This window comes from Gymnoscopelus braueri (genome assembly GCF_963280865.1).
Source record: "Gymnoscopelus braueri genome assembly, chromosome: 24".
NCBI lineage: Eukaryota > Metazoa > Chordata > Actinopteri > Myctophiformes > Myctophidae > Gymnoscopelus > Gymnoscopelus braueri.
Genome location: NC_137626.1, coordinates 28,714,967 through 28,728,774, shown reverse-complemented (window position 1 = coordinate 28,728,774; position 13,808 = coordinate 28,714,967). Strand labels below are relative to the sequence as shown.

The 13,808-nt window shown below is 40.0% G+C and overlaps 1 long non-coding RNA gene across 1 annotated transcript; it reads right to left on the bottom strand.

The window, feature by feature from the left end:
* Positions 1–6: 6 nt before the first annotated feature.
* On the bottom strand, positions 7–13,291 carry LOC308080635. Its single transcript, XR_013932715.1, has 3 exons — positions 12,585–13,291; positions 4,311–4,377; positions 7–317 (listed from the first exon to the last, which is right to left on the bottom strand). It is a non-coding gene; the product is annotated as an uncharacterized lncRNA (long non-coding RNA).
* Between the last annotated feature and the right edge of the window lie 517 nt (positions 13,292–13,808).

The window sequence follows — 13,808 nt, the reverse complement described above, 5'->3', positions numbered from 1 at the left end:
ACGTCCTGTTTGGATGCAAGGTGAGAGTCACTCCGTGAACTTGGAAGGTCATTTACCTCGAGTGAGCGATCTTCACAGGGATCGTTAACACCGCCCCCACGTTACCCATCACACATGGAACAGTCCGGCATCCGGCGGCCGTTCCTAGTTGGTACGGTACCCACCGCTTTGTCAAAAAAGAGGCAGGAGTGATGGCGAGATGGGCGTGATGTAGGAGGCGATGGAGGAGTGTCCTGGAGTCCCTCCACTGCTCTGTCTGGCAAGTGATGGGAGGGTGGTCCACACTGACCGCACAGGAGGATGGCGGAGGAGTAGACCTGCAAACGAGTAGAAGAAGGGATGGCAACAAAGAGATGGCAAAGTTAGAAAGAGAGAATACGAGGCAAAGAAGAAATGCAGAGAACAAATGTTCTCACATGCGACAGTTTGAGAACAGATATTTGCTATATTAACCCATTAAGACCGTGTGCCATTTTTAGATTTCTTTGGTCTATTCAAAAATAGCAGCCGCGCTATGAGCTTGTAGATCTGCTATTTTTGAAAAATCGTGAAAATTCGTGGCAAAATCTTGGATTACGGTATATATTTTTTAAAGCGAACATTTGTAAAATATTTAGTTCCAGGAACCCCCAGAAGCAAATGTTACAAATGTCCGCCAAAATTTTTTTTTTCTTCACTTTTCATGATTTTTCAAAAATAGTAGATCTACAAGCTCATAGCCGCACTATGAGCTTGCAGATCTGCTATTTTCGAATAGCCCAACGAAATCTAAAAATGACACACCGGTCTTAATGGGTTAAGTATCAATGTGAGACAGATGCAATCATTCATACTTGTCGTGATCATCTCGTTTGGTCCTTAACTGGCGGCAGATATGTGTAGAAAACGATAACAGTAAATAATACAATGCTGCATCCATACTTGACCTGCTGTACACATGGTAGCTACAGTATCAGCACCCTGTGTCTCTCTTGCAGGCTCTAGTCTGGTTTATTTTAGGAGAGAAAGGTAATGACAACATCCTCGCTGAAAATGGGTCACTTATAAATATGTATGAACCATGCTTCTAGCTTCAGATGTTCCAGACCTCTCCGTCAGACTTCTGAAAAATGAAAATAACTTTTTAAAAAATAATGTAAAGATCGTGTTGCTGATTTCCATTACCCTGGCCTGTGAGACACTGTCCAAATGATTATGGTGACGGGCAGTGGTGGAAAGCAACTAAGTACATTTACTCAAGTACTGTACTTAAGTACAGTTTTGAGGCATGTTTACTTTACTGGAGCATTTTCAATTTTCAATACTTCTACTTCTACTCCACTACATCTCAGAGGCAAACATTGTATTTTTACTCCACTACAATTAAGTACATTTTGATACCAATACTTTTGTACTTTAACACAAGTGCATTTTGAATTCCGGACTTTTACTTTTCTAATTTCTATATTTCAGTATTGATACTTTTACTTAAGTAAAATATCCGAGTACCTTTTCCACCACTGGTGACGGGAGGGTTGGCTAAAGACTTGCAAAGGGGCTTGTGTTGGCATGGCAACACTTTTATGCACCCCCCACCCCCCAACCCCCAAGCCGAACACAACCCACAGGGAGTTGCATGTCAAGCCTTGTGATGAATGCAGTTCAGCTCCAAGAGGATATATTTTTAGTGAAAATGCATTATGGAGTCTACAGAAAGTAGCTCGTATTTGGCTGGATTAGGTTGGTCCTATAAGTGGCTATTTAAAAACACGTTCACTTTTCCCCCATGAAAAACAGAACAAAACTATTGCCAATCTGTGAGTTTCTTAATCCTTTTGACACTTATTCTGTAATCGTTCCTAGCACTAGTAGCGCTTTTCAGCCGTTACTGACAGGGATGAATTGCATGCAGCAGAAGTGCATTGCATTGATTTTTTCCAAACTCCTGTCTGCAAACTAGTAAATCCAACAGTAAACAGCATAATGTATGTGTGTGTATCCCTATGCCTGAACCTACTGTCTGAAAAATGCATGATTTATTTATGGCTGCACTACCTGGCAATAGTGTATATGTTCAATTGACCCCTAGAATATCATCCATCATGATGACTACTTCTGCTACACTGGAACTACTCTAGACTACTAAGTCAAAAATACACATATGTGTTTGCATTAAACGCACCACTTTTAACACAATTCATGCCTCTTAAACACAGATTCAAAATCACTCTTGTTTGAATGCACTCGGCTTACAAATAAAACAATAAAAGAAATAAGGGTGCAACACTGAATCAATCTAATCGATGTAATCAATTATAAAACAAATATTGACTGAAATAAAATAATCAAGTTTCCAAAATATCGAAAGTAGGAGATTCACAACGTGCCCCAATGCGGCACAAACTTTGGAGCTTGCCTTGTATATCAGCAATTTTTTCACAACAAAAATAAAATAGGGCATTAGTAGTTTTTGCGCTGATTTGTTGATATATATCTACATCCTTTAAATGACTAATTAGCCCAAAAAAGGCATTTCTTAATCATTCAATTAATTTAAAAAAAGTAATCAATAGAATAATCACTAAGAGGCTGATTGATAGGTGCAGCCCTCCAAAGAAACAAACAGGCACAGGTCCTTGGCGCTTGTTGCCATGGTCCCTAAAAACACTTTTTCTCACACACACGCGCACACACGCATACACGCACACACGCACACACGCACACACACACACACACACACACACAGACACACGCGCACACAGACACACGCGCACACACACACACACACACACACACACACACACACACACACAGGGGGAGGTTACTACCCTTGATCTGATGGCGGGATTAATACAGAGAATGGAGGCTTTAGTGTTGACAGGATGACTTCTCTAATCCCTACATCACCACATCTCTCCCTCTCTCTCTCTCTCTCTCTCTCTCTCTCTGTCTGTTTGTCTCTCACTCTGTCTGTCTGTCCCACCAGACCAAACTGTCTCTCCCTCTCTCTGCCTGTCTCTCTGTCTCCGGCCTTGTGCATACTGTACAGTACATGATAAAGTAGACCAGTGGTTCTCAAACTTTTTATTTAAAGGACCCCATAACTCTGAGAGTGGTCAAATGCATACTCTCATTCGGATCGTTGGGCGCTTGATAGTCACGTGACTCCCATAGGAAATGAATCAATGTAAATGGCCGCGTCCCCCCACCGATACGACACGTTGCCGCACGTGCTGCCTCACCAGCCAACACACAAGAGGAGGTTGAATGAACTGAAACCAGCGCTCCCCAAAACGACAGGTTTGGGGATCTGTTGGGAATTGATTACATAAAACCGGCACCTGCACATGCAGTCTCAATGTTTGTAAACAAATAATTGGTCTATAAGCCCACAGTTATGGATTTGAGAGCACAACATCTGATATGACTCTAGATTGTATGTACGATCAATGGATTGTCAAATTTGGTAGATAATAGCTGTCTAGCTGTGTTTTGTGGTTATCGTCACCATGGTCTCCAAACAGAATGGGAGGGGGTGCGCAGACTTGAAAGAGTGAGGGAGTTATCAAGGTGTTTCTAAACCATTGGTTCTAAAAGTGGGGTCCAGGGGTTCCCCATCAAAATTATAGATACTTAAGTACCAAATGGACCATTATGGGTCTGTAACTTAGCGAGTGTTCAAATGGAACCAAAAGGACCCTTATGGGTTAATTTGGTTACATTTGTACACTCTCTGAGTTATGGGGGTCCGTGAACTAATGTGGGGGTTCTTGAAATGTAAAAGTTTGAGACCCGCTGTTGATTTAGGCACAGCTCTGGGAGGGGAACCCAGTGGTGTGTTCTAGGTTTTTTCGGAGGGCTTACGATAATCATTCCCTGCACGGCATTCGCCCGTATAGGCCATAGGCTCGCGCGTGGTCAATGGATGAAATGGTTAGTAGACAGTATATGCTTAAGCCTTTTTTCCAAAACATTCTGCACGGCATACTACGTATATAACGTAACCCGGTAGAACACACCACTGGGGGAGCCCAAAGTCTTTGGAGGAGTGTGAGTCAGGTCAGGTCTTGAAAATCACATGGACGGTCGAGGTGTGCACATTATTGGCCGGTATGTCGGGTGAAACCTTCATACAGCGCGCTAATATTATTAGTGCACATTATTTTCAGGCCTTGTGACTAATAATATTTCACAGTGCAGTTTTATGGGTCACAGAATTCAATGAGAGTATGGCTGAAAGAGCAGTCCGGGTCAGCTTGTGAACCCATACCACTTTATATATCCAGCTGAAGCTGGACCCAGAGGAATGTATGAAAAGTGCAGCCACTTACAGTATTAAGCTTCTCTTCTGAAGATCAGTGGAACTGCAATCAACCGATATTACTAAGGGCAGTGTTCCTGCAAAGAGAAAAGAGAAGGTATTGATGTAAGTGTGTGAACAAAGGTTAACTGAAGAGGCTAAATGAGGTTCGCTTTTTCAATAAATCAAGACAAGGGTAAAAGTACAGTAGAGGAGCTGGGTGTACCGATTTCTTAACTAAACCCTGACCTCACTGCTTCTGCCCAATGACAACCACTGAGTGCATTGCTTTAGTTTGAACTCACAGAAATCATTCTTTATAAAAACGATATATACCATACGATGTGGCTACAAAATTAATTGGAACATAATGAAAACAGTGATTTTATGTTTCACAATTATGAACTTGGCAATTAATTTAAACGCCTCATTTGGTCAGCAACTTTGCACTTTTTCCTTGTCTAGGAGTTTAATATAATAATATAACATATTATATAAGATAATATAATACATTGTACAACCCATCTCCCCATCTATCAGGCTCACAGAGGCACAATATCACAGAGGACATTACGTGCAATACCATATCACCAAAGATATAGTACCAAAAAGCACAATGAACAAAGAGATTAATAAAAAGATAAAAAAATAACATATTTTCCACAACAAATATGCATTACCAATGATCGTGATTTATAATTGTGATGACAAAAATAATAAAAAATTATCACATTTTAGCCATACGTATGCAGCCCTACCATACATACAATACAGTAATATGCAATGCTGTTATGGAACAGCCCATTGTATATAATGTACCTGCTGTGTCCATGCACAATTTAGAGATTTGGAATTTCTAAATGGAATTTATTTGGTTCTAACCAGTGTACTTGTGTAGCTAAGACTTCCATTTATTATTCTACTGTAACTTGCACTAGGCTATACGGCAGCCCTTTCCCGTAAACAACCCAATGTTCCCTCAGTTATGTCTGATCTTTGCCTTGCTCTATCTTCTCACACTAGCAACACATCGTTAAGTATCTCCTCTCTGTGCCTTGAGCTGGAGGGATGACTAACGTGCGGAAGGAAGAGAGCAAACCCCTAAAGGTGCCGCTGGACTGGTGCCATGGATATTATAGTCAAACACCCAACATCTTAGAATGGAAAAGTCATGGTGTAATCTAGACCAGTGGTTCTCTTCTCAACCTATTCAGTCCGCAACCCCCCAAAATATTCATATTGGAACTGGGGACGCGGCCGCCCCACTCTAAAGCACAATAACATTCAACTGAAGCACTGGAGTTACATTTAGTTTGACTCGGTTCCACAGATAAATATTGTGAAAATAGCTGATCTACAAGCTCCCAACGCCTCGCAGCTATTTTCTCAATGTTTGCCTCTATCTTATATTATTAAAAAAATATATACAACTTTTGATGCAGCAGCAGTAATGGTCTTTTTTTAATATAATGTATTAGTATTTTTAATCTTAAAAGTCGTTAAATTGTCACTTTACTGTCATATCTGGGGACCAACCCAAAACCACCCACAGGTTGAGAACCACTGACCTATACACATCTGGCCAGTAGGTTCAAACCCCACCACATCACATTGCTCCAAAACGTGCAACCTGCGGTCACAGATCAATGGCTGGAACGAAATCCGATGAGCTTAATGTGCTTGCGTCTTCACATTCAGTTGAATGTTATTGTCTAGCCACCTACACAAGTTCACAGTGAACTGAAAAACCGTTCATGTGGGGTTATACAGTGCATTCTGAGTGGAACAATTACTTGCCCCCTGCGATACAAGACGAGCCCTTTGTCAATCCACAAGTGTAGGCAACACAAAAGTGGGCCTGTCACAATTATTACATAATCGCCTGGTTGCAATTATTTGAGCTAATCATAATGTTTGCATAAATCTGTATAAAAAAACTGTTGGATGAATTTGATAGAAATGTTACATTCACATAATTATTTCCAAGTCGTTGTCCACGCTCTTTTCACCACTTTCAACCTGGCGTCCCTGTTTTAGGCATTTTAGGGCAAAACATTGCTAATGCACACCATTTGTTGGGATGCAACGCGTTGTGGGCTTGTAGATCTTTTGCTATTTTGAAGAAAAAAAATGAAGCATACAATTATTAAGTATATAGTTTTGGCCTCGGCATATTATTCATTTTGATTATTGGTAACGGTCATTATTTGTCACATGATCTACGCTGTTCAGATTTTGTTTGCAAAGCCTCAAAATGGCAAACCACAATTAAACAATTAATCACAATTATTTATGACAATTAATCATCAACTGACATTTCATGATCGTGACACAAAAGGTACAGAACAATGTACCTTGTAGTCCAGTCGTTATCGATATTATTATCTTGTTAGTGTATTTGTTGTCTCTGGAGTACGACAAAATTATGCCGCACCTGCAACAAGCGAGTTACAAATAACAATCCCTCTTGAATTGAAAGATGGAGATGCTGGTAATATTAGCTCTATCTTTTCTCCGGCACCAGCTGCGAATCCCAGGGTTATTTATAACTGGTGAGCGTGACGCTGAGACTAAATATACACTTATCACTGGAAAGAAAAGAAGAAAAAAAACCTAACCAGACCCAGTCACCCATATATCATATCGCCACTGTTTTGTATGTCCAAAACCGTAACTTATCAGGAAATGGAGACAAATAACCTGTGTTCAAATGGATCTAAAATAGTTATTATTCAGTCACAATTCTTTTTTCATTGGTTCAATATTTGTAAAACCCACAGACACACTTTAACTTTCAAAGGCTTCAAAAATTGTTCAATTGTGACACTCTTGTCTTGTATGACGAATATGGCATTCATTTACAAAACAAAACCATAAGTTAAAATACGGAGATACAAGGTTTCTGCCTGACGGCAACAATATACTGTTGCCACAGCCTACACATACTCTACATGGTGCATAACCTTTTAGTTACTGTATGAAACGAGGAACACACAGCATGCAGGAAAGCAAAGCTATGTGTGTACACATCTCCAGATGGTGAGGCGAGGTGGTGAGTCAAAGAGCCAACTGGCAATTACAATACGCCGTAGGATTGACTGTCTCTTGTTGATATAGGAACTACCAGCATAGTGGTATTTATTTTGAGTGTGGGTGGTTTTAGGATTTCATGATAACATGGTCTAACTTGTTTCAAATGAAACAAATGAAATGATCTTAAAACAAGTTTAGATTAAAGATGATTTCATATTATTTCTTGATACAAGTAATTTCATCATGAAAAAATAAATACATCTGCCAATCGAATGTACTAAGATATATTCTAGTCTGAAAAGTATGAATGCAAGAAATAATCACATGTTAAGCTTGTCAGACAGAAATATAATAATATAATATAAAAAATAGATAGATAGATAGATGGATGGATAGAGAGAGACAGACCATCCCCATTATACTTCACTGACTGGGGTCCCCCAGGGGTCTACACTTGGTCAACTCCTTTTTCCCACCACACCAAATCTCTTCACTGAAAATATAGCTTATCTAAACACATTGTGAGCATGTAGAGCAGCAGTTTCCGCCTAATGTTCACCCACTTTGACATGCCCAGAATAGGGACCATAGGGTTCGTGTGATTAAGTAATACCTGAATAATGTAACGTGTGACGGTAGAGTAGCCATTCTTTCTCACTCACTCACTCTCACTCTCACACTCTCACACTCTCACACACACACACACACACACACACACACACACACACACACACACACACACACACACACACACACACACACACACACACACACACACACACATTCCAGAAATAGCCGTAGCGTGATCAGAGAACAATGAAGCTGTCCTGTCAGAGACGACAGCTTCCTGTCCCCAACACACCCACCCACCACATTCCTGTGTGCCACTGTAAGAGTGGTTTCAACCTGATGGGCACAAAATATACTCTGCTACAATGACGAGGGGTCGACTCCCATTTCACAACAGTTTGACTGTACTTAAACCCGGGGAAAAAAGTGTAACGCAGTGGTTCTCAAACTGTTTTATGTCAAGGACCCCCGAATTATGTGTATTTGGCTGCTGACCCCCACCTGAAAAGACTTTGTGCCAGGGTCCCACATACAAGATTTGCGTTCTTGCGTTCTTGCGTTCTCAAAAATATTCAACATTTTACAGATGTTTTCAAGATTCTTTGGAAAATAGCCGATCTACGAGCTCACAATGCGTTGATGCGATGCATTGTGAGCTTGTAGATCGGCTATCGGCTGATATTAACACTTGATGCTGGTACATTCTGACAGAGGATAGTGAACCTGCTAGCTGAGCTCTACTAGCCAATTACGGTAGCATCAATTTCTTTTTCCCAATATAGGAATGCCCAATGCCTGTATGAGCTGGTTAGGCCACCAGGGGGTGCCCCACTGACCCATATCTATTGTATTAAACAAACAAACAAGCAAGCAAGCAAACAAACAAACAAAAAGAACTACCCCAATATCTATTAAATCATCAATAACCATCAAGAAACTGTCTTATTTGAATAAGCCCAATCTCATCATCAGATTCATGGCAGCATTACTCTTTTGTCAGGTGTAAATAAAAATATAAATGTATCCAGGGACAAGCTAGTGGCTCACAGGTGCTCTGCAGTCAATGAGAAACTCATAGGGACATATTCCCTGTTTACACCAGTAGTTCTCAAACTTTTCATTTCGAGGACCCTCAGTTTGGTATGCATTATTAGATCACTGTTTCCCAAACAGTGGGTTGGGACCCATCTTTGGGTCGCGGACCAATTTTTATGGGTCACCAGTAAATGTCAAAACATTAAAGGACGACTTCACCCATTTTCATATAATTGGTCCTCACTAATGCTCATGATCAAATAAATGGTAAAAAAAAATCTGCTCGGAGGAGGGCTGTGGACACTTCAGAAACCCGTCTACCAGTGACATCATTGTTAGGCAGATTTTTTTTTTCAAACAAGATTTCAAATGTTTTAATTAGATTTTTATTAACGCGAGAACAATGGCTTCCATTATAGCATGCTAACTTTCCAGGAATAGAAAGCCTGCAGTTTTTATAGGCTTGGATTCCCAATCGATGATGTCACTGGTAGACAGGCTTCTCAATTGTTCACAGCAGAAGTAGACAGAAATGGTGCCATTTTATCATGAGCAGTAGTGAGGACCAATTAAAGTATATGAAAATAGGTTGAAAATCGGTGAAGTCGTCCTTTAAAAAAATATATAGTTAAAAAAAATCCTGAATAAAACAGAAATTCAATGATTTTTCAAAAGAATTTCATGAATAAATAAACAAAACAAAAAATCTAAGAAATTCCATAAATTAGAAAACAAATGTTTAAGAAGTAGTGAAAATAGCCGATCTACAAGCTCACAACGCGGCGCGAAGCGTCGCGTTGTGAGCTTGTAGATCTGCTATTTTCACTAGTTTGGGCACCGGGGCAACCGTCTAATTTCTCTTTTGGGTCTTGAGCTAAAAGGTTTGGGAGCCACTGCATTAGATCATTGTGACGAGGGCCCCCATAACTCTGACAGTGCACAAATGAAAGGGTCCATTCGGTTCCATTGGTACACTGTCAGAGTTACACACCTGCAAGGGTCCATGTGGTTCCTAACAATATCAATGAGTTAGCTGGCGACCCCCTGGGACCCCCCTCAAGGACCCCTAGGGGTCCCCGGACCTCACTTTGAGAAACACTGGTGTACACTATCCTATTACAACATTGAGAAGCAACAGATAAATAGTGGTTTGGTCTAAAAGAAACGTAATTAATAAAGAAATGCTGCCAATTGATCCATGTGACATTTGGGCTGGCATTTAGACGTTATCATTGGATGTTCAACACCGATAGCTGAGCTGAAGTAGTGGATTAGACTGGTACTGCTTATTACCTGCTAGTGTTATAAATCTGCCGTTTCCTGCGGAGAAGAATTAGCAGGGAAATTGCTGTCTGTTCATCCTTGCGAATGGCTTTTCCTTTGATTATATTTGTAATTAGTCATTCAATCAGTGAACAGCCACTCAACAGCTAACCACTGTTTATACTATCCTGAAGCTTTCACATGGCATCAGTCCCTTTGGTGCGGATTTGTAGGCCTATCTAGGATCTGTAATATATTGATTTTCATCGTGGACAGGTTTATGTGAAATGAGAAATTCGACTCCACCACATCCGGGCTAACGAATCCCAAATTCAACATCTTGATTACAGTCTTCCCAAGGGAAAACAAATAAGGAGGAATAAATCTGCAATTACCTGCCCCTTAATTACAGTTTTTGGAAGGGCAAACGAGGAGGAATAAACGACAATTATCTGCACAGTGCCCACCAATACAACATTTTATGTGTGACCTCACGATGGCCCGGGTGGATATGCTAGACTATTGTGTAGAGATTGATCATCAGCATACATCCTGCCTGGGACCATTAACGGAGGAAACACTTTAGAAGGAGATTACATCCCGACTCCAGCTGGAATTATGTTAAAGATCGCTGTCCTGTCTTCACCTCCTCTGGTATATGGTGCCTTGGGGAAGAAAGATCTGGTGGTTGTGTGTTATAGGGCTGGGCGATATGACTTCAAATCAATAGCACAATTATTTCAAACTTTTGCCTCAATTACGATGAATGAACTTTTTTTTTTTTAATAAAAATAATAACTTTCAAAAGTTAAAAAAATAGCTAAATTGTGACGAATTAGGGCATTCATTATTTTAATATTAATTTGGTTGAGAACCACTGATATAGCCTACTGTAAGTCCGGGAGGCCCCTGGGGGTCTGGGGACAGCCCAAGGGCCCTTGAGGGGGTTCCAGTGGGTCCCAGCTAAATTATTGATTGTTACAGGAACCAAACACACCCTTACAGAAAGATCTGTAACTCAGAGAGTGTACAAATGGAACAAATAGAACCAAATGCACCTGTAAGGGTCCATTTGGTTCTATTTGTAATCTGTCAGAGACATTAAATTAATACTGAGGAGTGTACAGTGAGTGTAGTAGATCCTATCAATATGTAGGAATCCCATCATCCCAGAGATCAAATAAAAATCCTATCAAATGGGGGTCCTTGGCCTAACGCATATCAAACTGGGGGTTCTTGTAATCAAAAAGGTTGAAAATCCCTGCAAGTATAAATCATTGAGGTTTTGAGTGGAGTGTGTATGTGTATGTGTATGTGTATGTGTGTATGTTCGTGTGTGTGTGTGTGTGTGTGTGTGTGTGTGTGTGTGTGTGTGTGTGTGTGTGTGTGTGTGTGTGTGTGTTGTAGCAGTGAGCAGGTTCTATCAGACCTGACCAAAAGGCTTTCTTCCATTGATAAAAAGCTATTTCACTCGCACAGATTCTTATCATAATAAATCTTAGCCTACATCTTATTACTAGAGCACTGATCCAGACATCATCCATCAACAGCTTATAGCCAACAGAAAACAGGAGCTGTTGATGCTTAAAAATACAACAAAGCAGTAAAGTAACTACATTTTTCAATTAAATAAACACACACTATGATTAATTGTATGACAACAACAGTGCCTATATAAGCTATACAGTACAAATATTGTTTTGTTTTGTCATTTATGTTATATTGTGTTGATTTTGTTTATTATTATTACTGTCACTATTATTATTTTTTTCTGTGTATGTGTATGTGCATGTGCTGGGGGATTGTTGAAAAAACATCATCATAATATACCAAAAAAAATACAGTACAAATAAGATTTTAAAGGCGAGAACCATACAGTATATGGTTCTCGCCTTTAAAATCTTATTTGTACTGTAATATTTATGCCACCTGTAATGAAAACAATAAGCCAAATATCAATAAGGCATTGCATTACATAAGTATAGGCTCCACCAAGGAAAGGAAACTGAAAACTATATTTCATATGGTAAAGAAATTGTAAACAATGTTTTTTATTTATGTTTATTTGAATTAATTAATTAATTAATTATTACTATTATTTTTGGGGGATAATTAGGCAAGTGCAAGGGTATGTGTGTGAATGTGTGTGATAATATTGTATGTAATGTAAAATAATTACAATAAACATATATTTTTTTTAAAAGTAGGCTCCATCATCTCACTTACCGTAAAATAAATAAATAAAATAATTAATAAAAAGAAAACAAAAAAGAAAGATAGAAAAAATTGAAAGAAAATAAATACAAAATAAGATAAAAACAAGTACAAGAGACAATCAAGTGTTGTCAGAATACAATATAAATATTTTTTTATAAAAAACATAAAGATAGAAAATCTCACTTACCGTAAAAAAAAAAGATCTATGTAGAGGATTCAGCTCCTAATGTTTACGCAGCGACCACTTGTTTCTTCATTATGTCGCTTCTTAGATGATAGCCTTCTGGTCTGCTGCCGAGCCTAGGAGTCAGTCTGATGGCGGTGATGTTGGACCCACATCACGGGCCGTGGTGCCCCGCCGATGTCTCCTGATCCAAGCCGGGCTCCGGAGCTCCGAGGCGGGGTGAGCGGCACCCCTCGTCCCGCTGCCGATCCGTCGCTCCTCCAGCCGCTGATGTCGGGTTGTTTTTCGCATTACTCCATTATGTTGTTACGGGGATTTACGGCGTTTCCTCTGATCGCTACATAGTCGCCACCATCATCAGGCCAGTTGATCTTCGATCAGACGCTGGTTGTTGTTGCCAGACAGAAAAAAAGTGTTCATATCTTATTTATTTAAAGCGGAGGGGGGCGACTTCACATCCGCCCTGACCGTTACAATGTTTCCGCTGCTGCCACCGATGTGTATGTACTGACTGTACTGTACCATACTATACACAAAACCTGGGCGTCCTCCAGTCCCAGACAGTGACAACAACACGAAAACACTATTAACCGACTCACTAAATACCACACATCGGTGTTTAAATCCCCTATTTTTCGACAATCACGATGGTCATGAACTTCAACAAAAAGAAAACAACATTGCCTTTATTCATATCATATCATGTGTGAATCCCCATATGCTGATCTGATGCCAGGGTTACAATACTGCCCCCACTGTATCAAAGCATGTAAAGATGATGACAGCAGACTGCTTGAGTTGACACGAAAACCCAACCGACTCACAAAATACCACACATCGGTGTTTTAATCCCTTATTTGTCGGCGATTACGATGGTTATGAACCAAGAAAAAAAAAGAGAGAAAAAAAAACATTGCCTTGATTAATATCATATGGGTGAATCCCCATTCCCCCTGATCAGACGAGACCCCATATGGCTGTCTGGTGCTAGGGTTACAACAATACTGCCCCTACTGTATCAAAGCCTGTAAAAGAAGATGATGACAGCAGACTGCTTGATATTATGTCAGGGAGATGAGGAGAGAGAGAGTGTGGGATGTGGGATTTGGCAAATAATCCCGCCTTCTCAATCCTCTAGACAACAAAAGAAATCAACTAGTCCATCCCATTATTTTAATACATTCATGGTCCATCCATCCATCTGTCCATTGATTGATCCATCCACCC